Here is a 21,014-nt window from a genome sequence, read left to right on the forward strand (position 1 = left end):
GTTCTGTTCAAAGTATGTCAAATAAGTATAGCGGAATTAGAAAAGGTTCAAAGAAGAGTGGCCAAAATGATAAAGGGGATGGAACTCCTCCTATATGAGGAAAAGCTAAAGAAGTTAGGGCTCTTCAGCTTGGAGATGAGATGGATGGGGAAGATATTGAGGTCTATAAAATCCTGAGTGGTGTAGAATGAGTAGAAGTAAATGATTTTTACTCGTTCCAAAAGTACAAAGATTAGGGGACACAAAGGAAGTTACATGGAAATCATTTTAAAACAAATAAGAGGAATATTTTTTCACTCAATGAATAGTTAAGCTTTGGAACTCTTTGCTGGAGGATGTAACAGCGGTTAGTGTATCTGTGTTTTAAAAAGTTTTGGACAAGTTCCTGGAGGAAAAGTCCATAGTCTGCTATTGAGACAGACATTGAGGCTTATTTTCGAAAGAGAAAAACGCCCAAATTCCGACCTAAATCGGAAGATGGACGTCTTTCTCTTGTGGGTGCCCAAATCGGTATAATCGAAAGCCGATTTTGGGCGTTTCCAACTGCACTCCGTTGCTGGAACGCATAAAGTTGATGGGGGCGTGTCGAGGCGTGGTGAAGGCGGGACTGAGGCTTGGTTATCGGCTGAGCAGAGATGTGCGTGCTCGGCCGATAATGGAAAAAAAAGGCGTTTCAGAGAGAATTTAGGTCACTTTTGTTGGACCCATTTTTTTCACCACGACAGTTCCAAAAAGTGCCCTAAATGACCAGATGACCACCGGAGGGAACCGGGATGACCTCCCCTGACTCCCCCAGTGGTCACTAACCCCCTCCCACCAAAAAAAAAACGAATGTTAAACACTTTTTGCCCAACTTGTAAGCCAGCCTCAAATGTCATCCCCAGCTCCATGACAGCATATGCATCCCCGAAGTAATTTTAGTTAGTTAGTGCTGTGCGGGACCCATGCAGAGAGGAAAAATCGGAAGAAAAAAAAAACAAACAAGTGCAGTCAGGGACGTCTAAATTACCAGGATAATAACAGGGGAATCGAGCCAGCAACCTTCTGATTACAAGCTCAGTGCTCTAGCCAGTGAACCCATTATTCAGGTGGTTAGATGTCCTTCCTTTCCATTAAGTCCCTCCAAGTTTCTGTCAGCCAATCACCGCTGTTTAGCTGACACAGATGTCAGCTAAATGAGCTGTGATTGGCTGACAGAAACTTGGAGAGACTTAATGGAAAGGGAAGGATGTCTAATCAGTGGGCACTGGCCAGAGCACTGAGCTTGTAATCAAAAGGTTACTGGTTCAATTCCCCCTTTTACTATCTTTTAATTTGGACGTCCCTGACTGCACTTGCTTGCTTGTTTTTTCTTCTTCCGATTTTTCCTCTCTGCATGGGTCCCGCGCAGCACCAACTAAAGTAAAATTGCTCTGGGGACCTGCATACTACTGTCATGGAGCTAGGTATGATATTTGAGGCTGGCATAGAGGCATCTCAGGGGGACCAGTGCACTACGAATGCTGGCCCCTCCCACGACCAAATGCCTTGGATTTGGTCGTTTGTGAGCTGGGACGCTTCGGTTTCGATTATCGCTAAAAAACAAAAACGCCCAGCTCAAAAAACGCCCTAATCCAATGTATTTTCGATAAAAATGGACGTCCATCTTTTTTTTCGAAAATACAGTTCGGCCCGCCCCTTCACGAACCCTTCTCGGAGATGGATGTTTTTACAAATGGGCATTCGCGTTCGATTATGCCCCTCATTGCGAAGCAACTGCTTGCCCTGGAATTGGTAGCATGGAGTGTTGCCACGATTTGAGTTTCTGCCAGGTACTTGTGACCTGGCTTGGCCACCGTTGGAAACAGAATACTGGGTTAGTGGACCATTGGTCTGACCCAGTATGGCTACTCTTATGTTCTTGATCCAACAGTGATTGCTGTCCTCTTCTCTCTCCCCTGAAGGTGAAACTGGAAAGGAAATCCAGGCGCTATGTCAGGTGAAGTTATTATGGCCATTCTGAACAAACCAGTAAGGTTAGAGGAGTAGTCTAGTGGTTAGTGCAGTGGACTGTAAACCAAGGGACACAATTTCAAGTTCCATTTGTACTTACTTTTTAAAAAATAATTCTGAGCCTTCCGGAAACAGAAAATACATAGAGGGGAATAATCGAACGCGAACGCCCATCTTCATGGGCGTCTATCTCAGAGAACGGGTACGTGAAGGGGCAGGACAACCCGTATTTTTGAAAAAAATGGGCGTCCATCTTTTTTCCGATAATACAGTTTGTGTCAGCCAAATGCATCGGATTTGTGTGGATTTGAGCTGGGCGGTTTCATTTTCAGTGATAATGGAAACCGAAGGCGCCCAGCTCAAAAATGAACAAATCCAAGGCATTGGGTCGTGGGAGGGGCCAGGATTCGTAGTGCACTGGTCCCCCCTGACATGCCAGGACACCAACCGGGCACCCTAGGGGCACTTGTAACAATTAAAACAACAAAGCAAACTACCTCTGAAGTCCATAGCTCCCTTCCCTTGGGTGCTGAGTTCCCCAAATCCCCCCCCCCCAAAACCCACTCCCCACAACTCTACACCATTACCATAGCACTTATGGCTGAAGGGGGCACCTAGATGTGGGTACAGCGGGTTTTGGGGGCGGTTTGGAGCGCTCCCATTTACCACCACAAGTGTAACAGGTAGGGGGGGCCTGGGTCCACCTGCCTGAAGTCCACTGCACCCACTAACAACTGCTCCAGGGACCTGCTTACTGCTGTGATGGAGCTGGGTATGACATTTGAGGCTGGCATACAGGCTGGAAAAAAAAGTTTTTAAAGTTGTTTTTTTTGGGTGGAGGGGGTTAGTGACCACTGGGAAGTCAGGTGGTCATCCCCGATTCCCTCCGGTGGTCTTTTAGGGCACTTTTTTGGGACTTGTTCGTGAAAAAAAGGGTCCAAAAAAGTGACCCAAATTGGCGCTAAAAACACCTTTCTTTTTTTGATTATTGGCCGAGGACGCCCATCTCTCCTCGGCTGATAAACACGCCCCAGTCCCGCCTTCACCATGCCTCCAACATGCCCCCGTCAACTTTGGCCATTTCCGTGACAGATTGCAGTTGAAGATGCCCAAAATCGTTTTTCGATTATACCGATTTGGACGCCCATGGTAGAAAGCCGCCCATCTCCCGATTTGGGTCGAAATATGGGCGTCTTTCTCTTTCGAAAATAAGCTGGATACTGTACTAAATATATATATATGACACCTGCAAGCCTGAAGGCTATTGAAGTGGTGTACATTCAGGTACAGAAGGTATTTTTCAGGTCCCAGAGGGATCACATTTACAAAAAGGAGTTACAGTGGGTTTGAACCTTTGTCCCTTGTTTTGTAGTTCACTACACCAACTACTAGGCTACTCTGTTCTACAGGGACATCTATGTGGCTATAGTTTTTGAAAATGATGCCAGACACATGATCGTGTCCCTAGTTTTTGTCGTTCAAAAGTTGGATGTTTCAAGTTGGAAAATGGCTATTCATTTTGGACATTTTCAGTGCAAAAATGTCCATCTCACTGCCATAATTGAACAGGAAATCTAGACTTTTTTCTGTTTGATTATGGTTGCAAGATGGCTGCTTTTTTGGACATTATGAGCAGGACAGTTGATTTGTTTTGTTTTTTGGACTGTCTATTTTTGTAAAATGCCCCTCAACATATAATATAAGATTCAGTCTCATAGTTTTGGAGGGGGTTTTGTTTCCTTTTTTTTTTTCCAATTATTTCTGTAATTTATTTTCAAAGATGATTCTTTGAATTTGTAAATGTAATAAATAAAAAGGTAAGTTCCACCTAATGATTTGAAAAGGTAGTCCAATCTCTTTTTTTTTTAATTGAGAAACTGCATATTTGCTAGTTGTTGATTGCTTTCGGCAATTTCTGGAAAATTCCCTGCTAGCTGCTTCTTGCATTATTTGCTGTAGAGGGTGTAAAGAAAGGAGTATTGAAGAAACTGTAATAACTAAGTTGCACTAAGTTCTGCTGCTAATTGCTTTGTTGAATATTGTTCACATTCTAGTCAGATACAAGGCCCTTTACAGCTGGTTGTTTGTGTGCCAGCAGCAAGCTCCAGGGAGCAAGTCTATAACTGAACCTCTTGTTCATGTATTCCATGTAAAACGAAAGTTGATATGTAGCACCGAGGAAAAGCTGCCAGGAGTCCAACATCTGGTTTTGAAAGAGTCCTTGTGGGCCAAGCCCTTCTAGGATGGTGTAAGAGAAAAAAACAGGACGGTCTATTTATCTTACTGTCTCTCTCCTTTCCAAGTACAGTCTCCAGCTGCTTACATCAACTTATTTTCCATGGGAAGGACCGTAACAGAGAACGTTACAAAATCACCACCACTCCTCTTTAATATGACTTTTTTTGTTTGAAAGTTGAAACCTTGACTCAGGTTGTTCTTTGACAAACACTCAGGCACAAGTCTCCTTCTTCTTCTCCCAAAAGAAACATCTCTTTCCTGACTTCCTTTCCATGGATGAAAGGAAGAAGTAAAAAAAAAATGAGTGTGGGCAACAGTTAAGAGACATAAACTTATCTGCTGAGCATGGTGATTCTGAGATGCATTAATAAACAGAAAGACTCATTGACGCAACATCTGTTGACCAGGAATGGGTATGCTGAAGGATACAACAAAGAACTCAGAGTTGGCTGCATTTCAGGCAAAAGTATTGTTTGCTCTTAATCTGCATAAATTTAAGTACATTTAACAGGCTGTAGCTGTGTTTCAAAGTATTCTACAGATTGCAGTACTACATTGCTCTTTATGTATTATTTTGGTATCTTTTCAGAAACCACAATTAACCTTTCCTTAGTACTTATAATTTTCAGCATAAAAGGACAAATAAAGGGAAGGTATTTAGGGCCCTGTTTATAAAGGTGCTCTAGCATTTTTAGCACGCTCTAACCGTGTAGATGCCCATAGGAATTATGGGCATCTACACGGTTAGCGCATACTAATTTTTCGCTCTTGCTAAAAATGCTAGTGCGCCTTTGTAAACAAATTTTCAGAGAAATTTTTGTTTTAGAAGCTTTGTTATAAGTAGATCTATTATTCTACATAAAAGAAATAAGAAATAAGTCTAGAGTTTTGTCATTCATTTCATTTTAATTTATCAATTTTATATTCCATTATCCTTCTAATTCTATAATAGTTGCTAAATATTGTGTGCGCAAATTTGGGCTCATGCCCAATTTGCTTGTGGAATTTAATTGCATAACATGATCCACACTTACATTTTACCTGCAAATCATAAACGGGTGTATGGAAATGGAAGGGCCAAGGGTGGGTCAGGGGTGGATCAGGGGCATTCCTTTAAGCTACATGCGTCGTTAGAGAATAAGGGCCTCCACACCTAAATTTACACGTGGGTATTTGCACCACATTTTGGTTGGTGCAAATGGCTGTGCCTAAAGTTAGGCATGATTCTAAGGCTTAGGCGCTATTCTACAAACTGTGACTAACTTTAAGTGCATTGGGGGAGATTCTATACATGGCGCCTAAAAGTCCGTGCTGAGAACATTTCCGACTAAATGTCGGAGTGCAGTATATAGAATACGAGTGCAGTATATAGAATACACTTAGTCAATATCCCAGTGCCTAAAACTATGTGCCTCTACTTACACCAATGAAAATGTGGTGTAAATCCCTGTGCATAGATTTATTTATTTATTCAGAACATTTATACCCCGCTTTATACCACTTAAAGCAGCCTCAAAGCGGCTTACAATGAACTGAGGAAACAATTACATTTACAGTAGAGAGGGTAAAAGGATCAGAGGAAGAAGGGAAGGGAAAATGCACTGAAAGGCTTTGGCCAGATCAGAGGAGATGCAAGTACAATGAAATCAGAAATTGATTAGATAGAAACAAAGAAACAGAGAAAAATAGACAATAAGGAAAGGTGAAAAAAGTCCAAAATGGTCCATAAATATGTTGGTAGGAAGGACTTCAGGTGATATGTTGAGGCCAGGTGTAGGCTGAACCCCTTTTTGCTGCCTCTGCCAGTCTCTGATGGTAGAGAAGGTTTTGATTCAGTTGGATTGAACAGTGGCAACCGGCCACCCAACCGTGGCAGGATGAGATGAGAGCGACCGAACAGGCCAAGTCGAAAAAGCAGGCTGCAGAAGAAGTTGAAAGCTGCTCCTCAACCGTCCGCTCCAGCTCCTCAGACGATGGATGCAGCTACCAGGCGACGCAGTTCCAATAGGCCCAACGGCCCAGCCGCAACGATCAACGGATGGTGAACAGGCCTGGTGCGAATGTACACACACTGGGCCATATTCTATAACTATGTGCATTAATTTGCGAACACCTATGAATGCCCATTTCCCTGCCCTTAGCCACGCCACTTTTGAACTGTGCGCATTAGAATTTAGGAGCAGTTCATTACAGAATATGCTTAGCGACTTGTGCGTGTAAATTCTAATTTTGCCAATTAGTTCCCATTATTGCTTGTTAAGTGCTGTTATCAATGCTAATTAGCTTGTTAAGCCAATTAAGTTACGTGCATTTTTATGGAATACACCTGAATGTTGGCATGGATCTCTATGCGCGCTGTCTAGAATCCGGGCGATAACGCATATGTAGAGTAGCACTTTTTTTGGCACCATATATAGAATTTACTACTACTACTACTACTAATAATAATTTCTATAGCACTACTAGATGTACACAGCGCTACACTGAACATGTAAGATACAGTCCCTGCTAGAAGAGCTTACAATCTAATCAACACAGACAAACAGGACAAATAAGGGAATTACTTAAGAATTTAAATCCATATCCCAACAGTATTCTAGGCTTGTCCAAGTTGAGTCCTTAAGGGCTGCAAGCAGGCCAGGTTTTTCAGGATGTCCCTAATGAATATGCATGAGAAACATCTGTATACAATGGATGTAGTAGGCATGCCAATATTTCTCATGCATATTCATTAGGAATATTCTGAAAACCTGGCCTGTTTGCAGCCCTTAAGGACTGAACTTGGACAGCCTGTTCTAGATAGATTATAATCAGGCATGCATAATTATTTTATATAGAGCCCCGTTTTACATAGAGTGTAGAGATCGGAATTGAAATACCCAGGTCAGATCGTGGTCAGTTCTTGGTGGTTTTTTAAAAAAGGAGCTGCTGATTCAGAACCTTTTCTAAAATACTTGCAAAACTATGTGTATTTTCTAGAATGGGCAGTGAGAGCAATCGTTACACAAATATCTACTGAAGTACTTCATATGTCTTGATAATGTTGACATCTCCACGGCATTTTGTTGGCATTGGAAGTGCAATCCTTACTGTGGTTTAAGAACATAAGAAATAAGCGTTGCCATACTGGGACAGACCAAAGGTCCATCAAGCCCAGCATCCTGTTTCCAACAGTGGCCAATCCAGGTTATACATACCTGGCAAGATCCCAAAACAGTACAATACATTTTATGCTACTTATCCCAGAAATAAGTAATGGATTTTCCCCAAGTACATTCTGGATTGGCACATGGCAAACCTGTTGCTGCACACTAACCTTGTAGTAAAAGGGCCCCTCAGAAGTGGAGGAGTAGCCCAGTGGCCAGTGCAGCAGACCTTGATCCTGGGGAACTGGGTTCAATTCCCACTGCAGCTCCCTGTGACTGTGGGCAAGCCACCCAACCCTCCATTGCCCCAGGTACAAAATAAGTACCTGTACATATGTAAACCACTTTGAATGTAGTTGCAAAATACCACAGAAAGGTGGTATATCAAGTCCCATTCCCCTTTCCCTCCTTTTAGGAGCAGCTCATTTTCTGGTGCACCACCAACTTATTAGCAAACATACAGTATTTAGTGTGTGCAAAATTAATTTAACCTATGAATTAATGCATATTAAATTGCTTTACACCCTTGCATTATAATTAACATGTGAAACAGACAAAAAAAACTAACAAATTTTGCCCATGCACATCCCCAACATGTGCATATTTTCACCTGCCTCAGGAACAGGCGTAAATTTGTAGAAGAGCATCTGTGTGCTACTGGGGCTGGTTCTGTGTAGTTCATAGAGACACATAGGTGCTTTTTGGACAATATTATAGGCACTCTCCTATAAAAGTAGCCCCTACAGTGTTTAAAGATACAATGCAAATATTTCTTATGAAGAGTAGCTATTAAATCCTTGAGTACTCAAGCATCACAAGAATGCCGCAATATTTTAAAACAAGTAAGATGGCATTTTTTCATGATAAGTCTCATAAGGCCTCTTTTACAAAGCTGCGCTAGCGATTCTTGTGCGGTAAATGAGAGGAAGCCCATGGGAATTGAATGGTCTTCCTCTCATTTACCACACAGTAATTGCTAGCGCAGCTTTGTAAAACAGACCTACAGAGAACCTTCAAGCCAGTTCCTTAACTTTCAGGTTTTGTTCCTTGCCCAGAGGTATTTGCAATTACTGTGTCAGCAGAGGGCAGCAACAGACAATGGAAAAGATTTCTGTAGCCATGCAACTATGTTTTCTCAAGTCCCCCCCCCCCCCCCGAGTTCAAGTAGGGTATGATCAAGTGTGATATGACGTAATTTCAAAGGTACATTGTGTCCACAGAAGTACTATTGTACGATAAACACATTATGTGCATTTGCCAGCTATACTAAACCTAACAAACTGAGAACAGGGTAACATACTCTGAAATACAAGGTCGAGTTGACAAAAAGCTGAATACACTCTACCCATTTGGGGGTCTCTCTATACATATAATTTAAAAAAATCTCCTTTATGAAGAAAATTTGCAAATTTCAAATAGAAAAACAAGGTGGCCAAAGCCTCCAAAAAACTAGGAGGATGTAAAACACAAAGATTCACAGACCTCTAAGGTTACAATAAAGCCTTGCTTAATTTATATTTGCACAATGCAGCCCAGAAAAATGTTTACCACAATGTCTATGTCATTTATTATGGAAATAAGTTCCAACAAAATATGGCTCATATTTGATTATTAAGGACATAACCTGATCCTTCTGTTTAACTCCCTTCCTTGTCATGTTTTTTTTATTTATGATGATGATGATTTGTTTACTGTCTTTTTGAAGTAATTCACTCAAGGCCTAATCCTCTCATCTACTACTACTACTACTACTACTTAACATTTCTAAAGTGCTACTAGGGTTACGCAGCGCTGTACAATTTAACATAGAAGGACAGTCCCTGCTCAAAGAGCTTACAATCTAGAAGACAATGTGAACGGTCAGTCTGATAGGGGCAGTCAAATTGGGGCAGTCTGGATTTACTGAACGGTAAGAGTTAGGTGCTGACGCAGCATTGAAGAGGTGGGCTTTAAGCAAAGACTTGAAGATGGGCAGGGAGGGCTCGGGAAGGTTGTTCCAAGCATAGGGTGAGGCGAGGCAGAATGAGCGGAGCCTGGAGTTGGCAGTGGTGGAGAAGGGTAATGAGAGGAGGGATTTGTCCTGTGAATGGAGGTTTCGGGCGGGAACATAAGGGGAGATGAGGGTAGAGAGGTAGTGAGGGGCAGCAGACTGAGTGCATTTGTAGGTAAGGAGGAGAAGCTTGAACTGAATGCGGTATCTAATTGGAAGCCAGTGAAGTGACCTGAGGAGAGGGGTGATATGAGTATATCGTTCTTGCGGAATATAAGACGTGCAGCAGAGTTCTGAACAGATTGAAGGGGGATAGGTGGCTAAGTGGGAGGCCGGTGAGGAGTAAGTTGCAGTAGTCAAGGCGAGAGGTAATGAGAGCGTGGACGAGAGTTCGGGTGGTGTGTTCAGAGAGGAAAGGGCGAATTTTCATCTCAACACTCTGTGCCCCTCCCTTCTATTCTTAAAACTTCAGACATCACAATCCCCATTTCTGATAATCTGAAAATCCTTGGAGTGATTCTAGACAACCACCTTTCACTTGAAAACCATGCTATATCCACTACAAAGAAAATGTTCAATATGATGTGGATATTGAAACGCGTTAAAACCCTATCCTCCCCTGAAAACTTTCCAGAATTTAGTACAATCCACGGTACTTACCCATGTAGACTACTGTTATAGCATTTTCCTTGGCTGCAGAGCCCATATCCTGAAAAAACTTTAGACTGCCCAGAATACAGCAGCGAGACTCATTTTTGGCAAATCACATTTTGAGTGCGTAACCCCTCTTCGTGCAAAAACTTCACTGGCTCCCTATCAAAGAACGAATCAACTTCAAGGTCCACACATTAATCCACAAGATTATCCACGGTGAATCTCCGGACTATATGCTCAATCTGATTGACGTCCCTACCATAAACATGTCTGAATCTTCGCGAAATTACCTCAACCTGCATTACCCCAACTGCAAAGGAATAAAGTACAAGACCTATAATGGCTCTAATTACTCCTACCTGGGCAGTCAATTCTGGAATTCTCTCCCAGATATATCTGATCAATCTGCAACTACTTATCCTTCCGAAAAACACTAAAAACCCATTTATTCAAGCAAGCATATCCAAACGATCCAGATTAATCTTACGAACCATATACCTAACACATACCCCCATGATAACGACATTGACCCAGACTTCATCTCCCTCCTTACTCCCCTCTCCATTGCCCATTTCTACTTACCCATCTCGTCTATTATTCTGGTATACTTAACTTTTATCCTCTCTAACAATATTCTGTATTCCATTTACTGTGTAAGCCGCATTGAACCTGCTTTGAGTGGTAAAGCGCGGAATACAAATGTAATAAATAAATAAATAAATAAGGCAGTGTACAGCAAGAATAAGTCAAGCATAAGGAATAGACAATTACAGTAGTAAAAATATTCAAATTATAATACAAACTATGGCTGTCATGGAATGTCTAGTACCCACCTGGAGTTAACCCTGCAGCCACCTGGAGCTTCTGTCCCCAGCTGCCTGCACCTGATCATGTCCTCTACACTAGTACCCTCCTTCTACCAACTGGGTCCCACTTGCCTCAGGGCTAGTCTCCCACTCTCAAGTTATTCCCTGGTGTTTTCTAGGATACTAAGGCCACACTCCCAGGGGTGCCATATTTCCTAGAAAGCACTCACAGATCCAAAACTCAAACCACCTCGATTCTTAGTCCAAGACATTAGAGCTAATAAACTAATGGGTTTATTATCACAGAAATAGAACAGTGAACAATATAAAACAGGTGGAAAAACAACAAGCAAATAACAGGTAACTGAATAAGGATCAATATTAAAACTATCTAAACACTTTGTCACTACCTGGGGAGTTTCAGGAAAACAGCTGCTCACAGTTCTTGAACAGGGCCTCAGAGCAGAGATGTTTACCCTTTGCACTCCCTATCCCAGTTCTCAGACTGGGGACAATCCAGTATCTCCTGGATGGATTTTGAACTCCAGGGCCAATCAGAGTCCAGAGCACCAACTTTGAAAGTATCTGTCCAATGGCACTGCAGGTTGTCATCCCACAGGGCTAAACTAAACAGAAAACAGCTTTCTGTTACAGCTTTAAAACAGAAACAAACACCACCTGCTGGCCAAACCAAAGAAATACAATGCATGAAAATACTATTACAATTCACAGGCTTGAAAACCCCCGTTTCGCCCAATGACGTGGTAAGCTACATTATAATGTCAACACAATACTCGATAAAAACATTTAAATATACAGCATAGAGTGTAAGTAAAGATGAAACACAGATAGAGTATAAGGGGAGTAATTTAAAGAAAGTTGCACATGAGGTCAGAATGGTGCTTAAAAGTTATCATAGCTAGGGTAGGAGTGGATAAACATATCCTGCTATATATAGTATGTGCAGCCAGTGTCACTCCTTGTGTATGTGTGTGTGTGTGTTTGATTAGCAAAGTTAGCTACTTCTTCCATTAAAGGCCTGGATGAAGAGCAAAGCTTTCACCTGCTTCCTGAAGTAAGGATCGTCTTGTATTAAGTGAAGCCTTTCAGGGAGTGCATTCCAGAGTGCGTGGGCTACTCCAGAGAAGGCTCACTGGTGGGTATCACATTGTATCAGGGGCTCTAGGGTGCACAGAGGCTCCCCCCCCCCCCACACACACACACTGTTGCCGCCGTATACCACAGCTCACCATGACTCAGTGGGCCTTCCCTGGTCCCACCTTGAAGGGCCCTGGTGGTCTAATGGCCTCTGTGAGGGCAGGAAAGAACAACACTCTTTCCTGCCTGCTGTTGCTATTCTGCTCGGCGCCACTGTGTTTGAAAAATGCTGCCGAAATCCCCTATGGCAGTCTTGCAAGACTGTTGAGACCCGCACGACTACCATGGGAAGTCTCAGTGCCCATTTTGCATACACGGCGGTGCCGGGCAGAATAGTGGTAGTGGATAAGAAAGAATGTGTTTCTTTTCTGCCCCTGAAGAAGCCACTAGACCACCAGGGCCCTTCAAGGTAGGACCAGGAAGGGCCCACTGAGGCTCGAGGGACTGTAGTGTGGAGGGGGGTGCCAGCTGTGGCAGTAGGGGGGCTGTAGTGTGTGGGAGGGGGCGGAAGCATGGCAGTGGGGAAGGGTGTTGGTGGGCAGTGGCCGTGGGGGCCCAATGACCTTTACTGACTGGGGGGCCCAGATCACTGTCAGTCTGCCCCTGCATCATGTGATATCCTTTAGAGAGGGTATGGTTAGGGATACTCCTTGGGAGGATCTTAGTGTACTTGGAGGTGTGTAGAGGGTGATCCTGTTCTTCAACTACTCTGGGCCATTTCCTTTAAGGGCCTTGAAATTTAGCCCTGTACTATACTGGTTGCTAGAGAAGTTTTTGCAAAAATGGTGTGATGTGGTCATGTCATTTACAACCTTCTGTAGTCTTGCTGTATCAATCTGAATCAACTGGAGCTGGTGCAAACCCTTTGTAGTCAGACCAGTGTAGAATGCATTACAGTAATCCAGTCTTGATGTTATCATAGCATGCACAACTGAGCAGGGGCGGACTGACCATATGGGCAACTGGGCAGTGCCTGAGGGCTCATAGGCTCTAGGGGGTCTAGAGTCTCTCTCTTCTCCCTTGCAAACTACAGCCCCCCCTACTCATATCTTTAAGGGCCCTGGTGGTCTAGTGGCCTCTTTGGGGGCAGAGTAGATCCCCATTCTTTCCTGCCCGCCGCTGCTACTTTGCCTGGTGCTGCTGCATTTTCAAAATGGCTGCTGAGACTTCCCTATGGTAGTCTCGCAAGAATGCTGAGACCTGCAAGGCTACCGTAGGAAGTCTCAGCAGCCATTTTGAAAATATGATGTCATTGGGCAGAGCAGCAGCTGCGGACAGAAAAGAGTGGGGCTCATTCCTGAAATGAGCATACTGCTAGGGGTCAAGCTGCTGTATATGGTGTGAAGCCCTGCCCAGCGCATCCCAGGATGCACTGGGCAGGGCTGGACGCCCCCATTTTTCCAGGCGGCACCAATGGAAGAGGAGGGAGACCACTTCCCTACTCCAACTGAAGGTAGGGGGTGGGGAAGGGCCGCTAGACCACCAGGTGAGGGGATTGACCCGTGGCCCACTGGGCCACCAGGGACATCTGAGGGATGCCGGGGGAGGGGGGTTAGGTGGACTGGAGATCCCACTGGATCTCTATCCCCCTGAACCTTTGTCAGGGGGACTGGAGGTCCGCTGGACCTCCAGCCCCGTCATGGGGGGGGGGGGGGGTTGGGTCTGGGTTCCTGCAGGAGGCTGCTGCATTGGGGGAATGGGGGCCTGCTACATGCAAATGCATGCTGGACAGGACTCACCATTCCTCCCCAATGGTCTGCAAACCCCAAACGCCAGCTCCGAGCTAGCGTGGGGTTTGCCACCGGTCAACGAGCCAGTTTGGTGCGCTGGTCGCTGATTATTGGGGATGAATAGGTTTAGCATGCATTTGCATGCTACTTGTGCTAAGAGCCCTGTTTTGCATGTATTTGCATACTAGTTGCATTCAGAGCCCACAAGCACATTGTTTCACATGCTCGGGGCTCTGAACATGGGGCAGTAGCAAATGCAGGCGCTTAGTATGGTGCTAACAGCCTCTAGCGCTTGCATTTGCTTCTGATCATCGGCTCATCAGAGTGTATGGCTGCGAGGTTCTATGAGAGAGGTTATCCTACTAAATATATAAAAGAAGGATTTGATAGAGCATCTCAGCAAGACAGAGAGTCTTTACTACAAACCAAGTTAGAGATCACAAGAAAAAATTGTTTGCACACTTTATTATGATCACCTATCCAATGATATTATCCGGATATTGAAGAAGAATTGGGCTATCATGCAGAGCATGCCAGTTTTAAGGAGAAAGAAATTATGATAGCATTTAAACGGAGCAAAATTGCAAAAGATATGTTAGTACCTTCTGCTCTGTGGGCTACAAGAGAAGTAGATCCAGTATGGAGACATTACCTTTGCCTTAATTGTTCAGTCTGTCATGTTAATTCTAAGACTAAATATTTCATCCATACAGTCAAAGGTGAGGTTTTTGAACTACATCAATATTCTAACTGTAAAACAACACGTGGTTTGCATTGAGGTCTGCCTGTGTAGAATACTCTATGTTGCAAAGACTAAACATGAGTTAAATAAGCCCATCACTGAACACAGTGCAATCAAAAGGAGAGTTTTAGATAAACCACTAGTAGAACATTTGTGTGAGAAAGGAAATACGTTTGATGAATTAAGATTCACTGTTCTGAAGAAGGTTATTCCACATTGGATACAGATACGTTTTTTTTTTTTTTTTTTGCAGGAAGAACAGAGGTTTATTTTTAAATATAATATAGTTACACCAATGGGGTTAAATCAGGAATCTGATCTCACTGTTTTTTTCTAAGTTTCTTAGTGGACTGACTCAGGTTGTTGTTTTAATGTATATGTGCGTTTTTTAAGTTCATTTGGTTTTAATATATTATTGATATTTATACATTATATCTGTATTTGCTATGTATGTTATGTTAATTATTAAACAGTTGTTATTTTATGAAGAAATGTATGGAGGGACTTTGTTTTATTGTTTTACAATCTATTTTTAAATATATGTATTGATATTATGTTAATGAAGTTTATTTGGTCATCCTACTGATCCACCAGTATTTGACAGAGTTTTCTTTTTTTTGCCAACATTAGAGTTCTAATCCATATTTTTAAATTTTTTAGAATAGAGATTGTTTTCCAGCATTCCCATAATGTTTATAATGAGATTTCATCATTAGAAATCATATTAAAGATGGCAGCTGGCATGCATAAAATTCTGACTTTAAATGTTACTTTTTTTTAGCATTTTTTACAGTGGTTTTTGGAACAAAGTAGCAACTCTAGGTGGGCATAGTTCCCTCTGCTCATTCCCACCCTCGGTTTTGTGTTTTTAGGATTTTTGAGAGATTGATTTTTTTAAAGCTCAAAATAGTGTTTTTGAAGCAGTTTTTAGTAAACACTTTCATAAGACAGAAACACTTTAGTTATACTGTCAAGGCCCATAATAAAATAAGTTTCCAGTCCCTACATTTTGTTTTGTTAAGATTTTATAAGTATATTTTAAAATGTAGTGCAGTGTGACCTTTGAACCTGGAAGGAAAAGATATAAGCAACTAAGATTCCAGATTCACTTGTGGTGGGAACTCTGTTACTCTGAATCAAGGAGTGCTGTGTGTTACTTTGCTAATGAACTAAAATGCACAGTTCCTGGGGTTTTGGGTTTTTTTTTTTTAGATAATCTTAGTGTTGCTGAAAAGAACCTCTTTTCTTTTCTTCTGTAAACTGGTTGGATCATATTGAACTTATGGGGCATGTGCCGCCTATTGTAATCCCCTATAGGTATGTGTCCATTTTGGAACAGTGCTGATTACTTTTCTATGCATGGCTTGCTTTTTATTTCACAGTAAGCCAGCGATTATGATTATTGTGCCTTATGGTTTTGCAGTTGTTATTTAATTGTGTGATTTCACACTAGGCAAATACATATCCACATTAAGACCATTGGTTTGCTTGTTCACTGCTTTGCTGTTCTTATATGCCAAGCAGTTGGAATGACCTATGTATGCATATGCATATGTATTAGGCATTTTTTTAAACCACTCTATGTCAGTTATTGGAAGCCACTGTATTGGTGTTCTATTATATGTTTTATTAAGTTGTTTTAGTTATTTATTATGCCTTGTGATTTCATTTGTTATATGATTTTAATTGAGTTGTTTGTTTTTATTAGTTATTGCCCCTGTCGCATCCTGAGAGCAAAATGTGGCCATGTTGGGTTACTGTTTGAACCAATAATACAGCACCTCTGATCTTTTGGTCTGCTTGTTTGTTGACGTCTATTTATGATTGTGGACCATTGCCTCTTTGTCTGTCCACGAATATGGGGACAGAACAATTATCATTCTTAATTTCCGTGCTTGAAACAATATATATTTGTTTGAATTAAGTACGTCATCATGCTTGCAAGACTTAGCTTGGACCTAATTCCTCTGCATAGCAGGAAGACCAAAATTATCTGGCTGCCTGAGGATATAACACTGTATGTAGTATGTCTTGCTAACTGCTTACAAAATGCTCTCTGTGGATTACAGTGAACACATGACCATTTTTTTTTTACCGGAGGCAGGGATCAGTTGCCTGGTTAAACTCTATACCACGTCAAATAAACGTCAAAACAGACTTCTATACCTCAATGCAAGAATTCTTTTTAAACACCTGGAATGTAAGCATGATTGATTTCCTACTCAGAGCAATTAGTCCAAATACAATATAAAACAGAGGGTTGCATCATACCAAGGAATTATGAAGAAACTGACATACCTATGTTCCCAGAATATGCCTGATTAAGACTACTTATATTTTTCTAAGTTTTAGGTGCATAGAATTATATATAAAAGTAGAATATTACAATCAAGTATACAACATGAATGTCTTAAGGCAAAAATATGCCTTAAAAAGGAAAATGAAGTCTTTGCACTATAAATTGCTGTTATTTTTCATGTGATATAAGTGCTAAAGTGCAAATAATCATTGAATGAATAAACATTGACATACCTAAAAGGGGTTAACAAAGAAAACATACACTAATAGTTAGTAGAGGAGTGGCCTAGTGGTGGACTTTGGTTTTGAGGAACTGAGTTCAATTCCCACTTCAGGCACCGGCAGGTCCTTGTGTCTCTGGGCAAGTCACTTAACCCTCCATTGCCCCATGTAAGCCACATTGAGCCTGCCATGAGTGGGAAAGCACGGGGTACAAATGTAACAAAAAATATATATATCAAACCACCTGAAAATAAAACATTGCAAAATCTCAATGCTTGATCTCAATATAATGTTACTTTTAATGCATTAGTTGGTCCAAAACTTTCTCACATTAAACAAAAAATAAAAAATACCACTAACACAGAGGTACAACTTCAATAATGTGCAATGTACTTTCCTCAGTAAACATCTCAGTCTTAATAATCAATAAATAACACTTGATGCAAAAGAATTTGGGGACGTGATTAGCACAGTGGATGTATGAATCCTCCTTTGTTTCTACTGAAAAGCGGTGCCATGATATGCTGCTTAATTAGTTGCTCTCATAAAAATAGGATTAAAAGCTGTTTTTTTTGACATCTAAAGAAGGTGACTTTTTGAGAGTAGAACATCCACGCTCCACCCCCTGCCAGCTAAGGTATTTGCTGCAGCAGTGGGTGGGGAGGGAGCTGCAGTGCAGCAGGGGGGGGACAGCAGGGTGGGGGGGGGGGAGCGGACCAAAATTGCCCCCCCACCTTGAGCTCTGGCCCCCTCCCACCGCAAGGTCTGGCTATACCCCTGGATGCAGCTGCACCAGAGCGACACAGTGAAGGGAAGGGGAAGGGAAATGGGACTTGATATACAGCCTTTCTGAGGTTTTTGCAACTACATTCAAAGCAGTTTACATATATTCAAGTACTTATTTTGTACCAGGGGCAATGGAGGGTTAAGTGACTTGCCCAGAGTCACAAGTAGCTGCAGTGGGACTCAAATTCAGTTCCCAAGGATCAAAGTCCACTGCACTAACCACTAGGCTACTCCTCCACTTTGCTGTGTTCAAAAGTGCTCCCACTGTCCATTTACTGCTGACACAGGAGTCATTCAAGGATGGGGAGCTAGAGAGGCAGTCGTGTACATGCTCAGAAAGGCCTAAATCCTTCTGGTTTTGGAAAGTGCAGGTTTGATTCAGCATTGTAGGCTAACCCACTTGTGTGACGGATTTTATCAAGCTTGTTGAAGGAGAGCATGCTATTTGAAGGACACTTTTTTTCTGCCCGATATTCAGCGCTACTTAACCGGTCAGAACAGCTGCTGACTGGTTAAATAGTACTTAACTAGCTATCCACCGATATTCAGTGGGGAAAACCAGCTATCCTCCACTAATTATCCCTGCAGATAGCCACCTATATTGCGCGATATAACTGGCTATCCACCGATTTTTAAAGCAGGTTTATCAGCTATATTTGGCCATGTCAAACCCTGGAATATCTCTGGCCGGTTTGAGGATAACCAGTTAAGTCTGAATATTGACTTAGCCAATTATTTTCATACCGGCCAAAAATAACCCAGATATTCAATGCTGGTCACTGGAAACATCCGGCATTGAATATCCGGCTTAGTGCAGACCGCGGGAGATAGCCAGCCTAACTTGCGTGGTCTGAATATCGGCCCCTTTGATTTTAAACTAATTCTATTCAGCTACACACAAAGTACCTATGTTTAGATATGAGCCTGGTGAGGAAAGAGTTCAAGGCAGACTTTATGGATCCTTGACACTCTGGAAGAATAGTGTTTATATAAAAAAAGAAATACCCTCAAGTCATTTTCTGAGTTACCAGCACCCCAAATCACAAGATGATATTGTGGATTTAGTCTTGTGCATTAACCTGGGACAGAGAGCTGAAACTGACCAAACATTTGTACATTTCAGTGTTTTAAGTATACAACAAGAGGGTTAGAACAGTTAATGCAGTCACAGTTGGCAGCACAGAATACTCTAGTCATCAAATTTCATTAATTACTACATATGTTTTCTTTTCCCATGCTCTATACCAATATTGTCCTTGGCTTTAATCTCAGGATGCATTCATTATGCATGTGGTACAAATTATTGGCTGGTGGAACATATAGCAGTCAGTTAAATGGATAGGTTATTGTTTCCTCATACTTGTATTTTTGTATCAATCATTTTGATAGCACTTTAGATAAAGGATTACTATGTTCAGGAGTCTGTCGGCTAAAGAGCAAAAACACTTTGAGTTCAATATCAAAGGAAATTAAAGCAGGTAAGAGAGGCTCCTGCCCACTTAAATCATATTCAGTCGGCTGGCTGCTGATATTCAGTTGGCACCCAAAACTTTATTTTGGTTGAATTTTCCATGTAAATGCGTATTAAAGCTAAACTCAGTAAAATATGTATTTTATGATGCTAAACAGTTAAGTTTGTTCCTTGATTCTAAAATGGTGACTACACCTAACTCACACTCAAGAATTGTAATTACATCAACTCTGTGATTTAAACATTTTAGGTCTCAACACTGGCCGTGTTTCATTGGTACTTCTTCAGGAGACGGTACTTGGTCAGTCTCTTCCTTCAGTTAGTGATAGCAAATGGTGCTCACCGTTTCAGACGCTGCTGGTGAGCCTTCCAAAATAACTCCACAAGGAGACCCCATAGGTAAACACAAAAGTCAACCTTTATTTGAACATCAAGTTAAACCAGGACTCGACACAGTCATGTGCCTCAGGAGTCAAAGCTTCTTGGTCACTCCTCTGTAAAATTCTTGCTGGTATTGCACTGAAAATGCTGGCAGGTTTTATGGCAATAAGGAGCAACTATGTGTACGTCTTCAGATATAACGGACAAAGTCGCCGATAGCATCTGATTCTATCAATGTGGGGAAAAGGCTGACGTCTCTACTTTAAATAAATATAAACATACGTGTTAAGTGCTTTTGATATGTGCTTTATAGAATACCACTATGGAATGCCACAACTACAATGGGTGAACAGCTAAGCATTCATCTCCATAATTAGGTATGAGTTATAATCAGCTTTCATTTATTTTCATTATCAATTTGATTTCATACAATATCATTTATTTATTTGTTTATACATAAGAACATAAGAGTAGCCATAGTGGATCAGACCAATAGTCCATCTAGCCCAGTATTCTGTTTTACAAACAGTGGCCAAGCCAGGTCTCAAGTATCTGGCAGAAACCCAATTAGTGGCAACATTCCAACACTCACTTACATTTGGTTCAGTTACATGATGCTTATATAATTTTATAAATTCTGCCTGTTCAGACAATTTTATGCGATCGTTTATATGATTGATTTTGTATATATGATTGATTTTTATTTATTCATGTATTATGTTATTACATTCATGGTTCCTTTTTTCTTGCACTATATGGAGGAGGGTGAACAGTGGAGTGCCACAGGGATCTGTACTGGAACCGGTGCTATTTAACGTATATATAAATGACTAGTAAAAAAGGCCCGTTTCTCAAAGAAATGAAACGGGCATTAGCAAGGTTTTCCTCGGAGTGTGTGTGAGAGTGACTGTGTGAGAGAGAGAGAGAGAGAGAGAGAGAGAGAGAGAGAGAGAGAGAGAGAGAGAGAGTGAATGTGCGAGTGTGTGTGTGACAGAGAGTGAGACTGGGTGTGAGGGTGTCTGTGAGAGAGAGAGAGTGTGTGTGTGTGTGTGTGTGTGAGATTGAGAGTGTGTGCCAGGGGCCCCCCTCCCTTCCTCCCTCCATGTTCCAGGGTCCCCCCCCCTCCCTCCCTCCGAGTTCCAGAGTCATCTTTCCATCCCTCCCTCCCTCCAAGTTCCAGGGTCGTCCCCTCCCTCCGAGTTCCAGGGTCGGGTCGTCCCCTCCCTCCCTCTGAGTTCCAGGTTTTGGTCGTCCCCTCCCTCCCTCCAAGTTTTAGGGTCCCCCCTCCCTTCTTCGCTCTGAGTTTCAGGATCCCCCCCTCCGAGTTTCAGGGTCACCCCTCCTCCCTCCTTCCCAGTTCCAGTTTCCCCCCTCCCTCCCAGTTCCAGGGTCGTCGTCCC

This window comes from Microcaecilia unicolor, chromosome 2 (genome assembly GCF_901765095.1).
Source record: "Microcaecilia unicolor chromosome 2, aMicUni1.1, whole genome shotgun sequence".
NCBI lineage: Eukaryota > Metazoa > Chordata > Amphibia > Gymnophiona > Siphonopidae > Microcaecilia > Microcaecilia unicolor.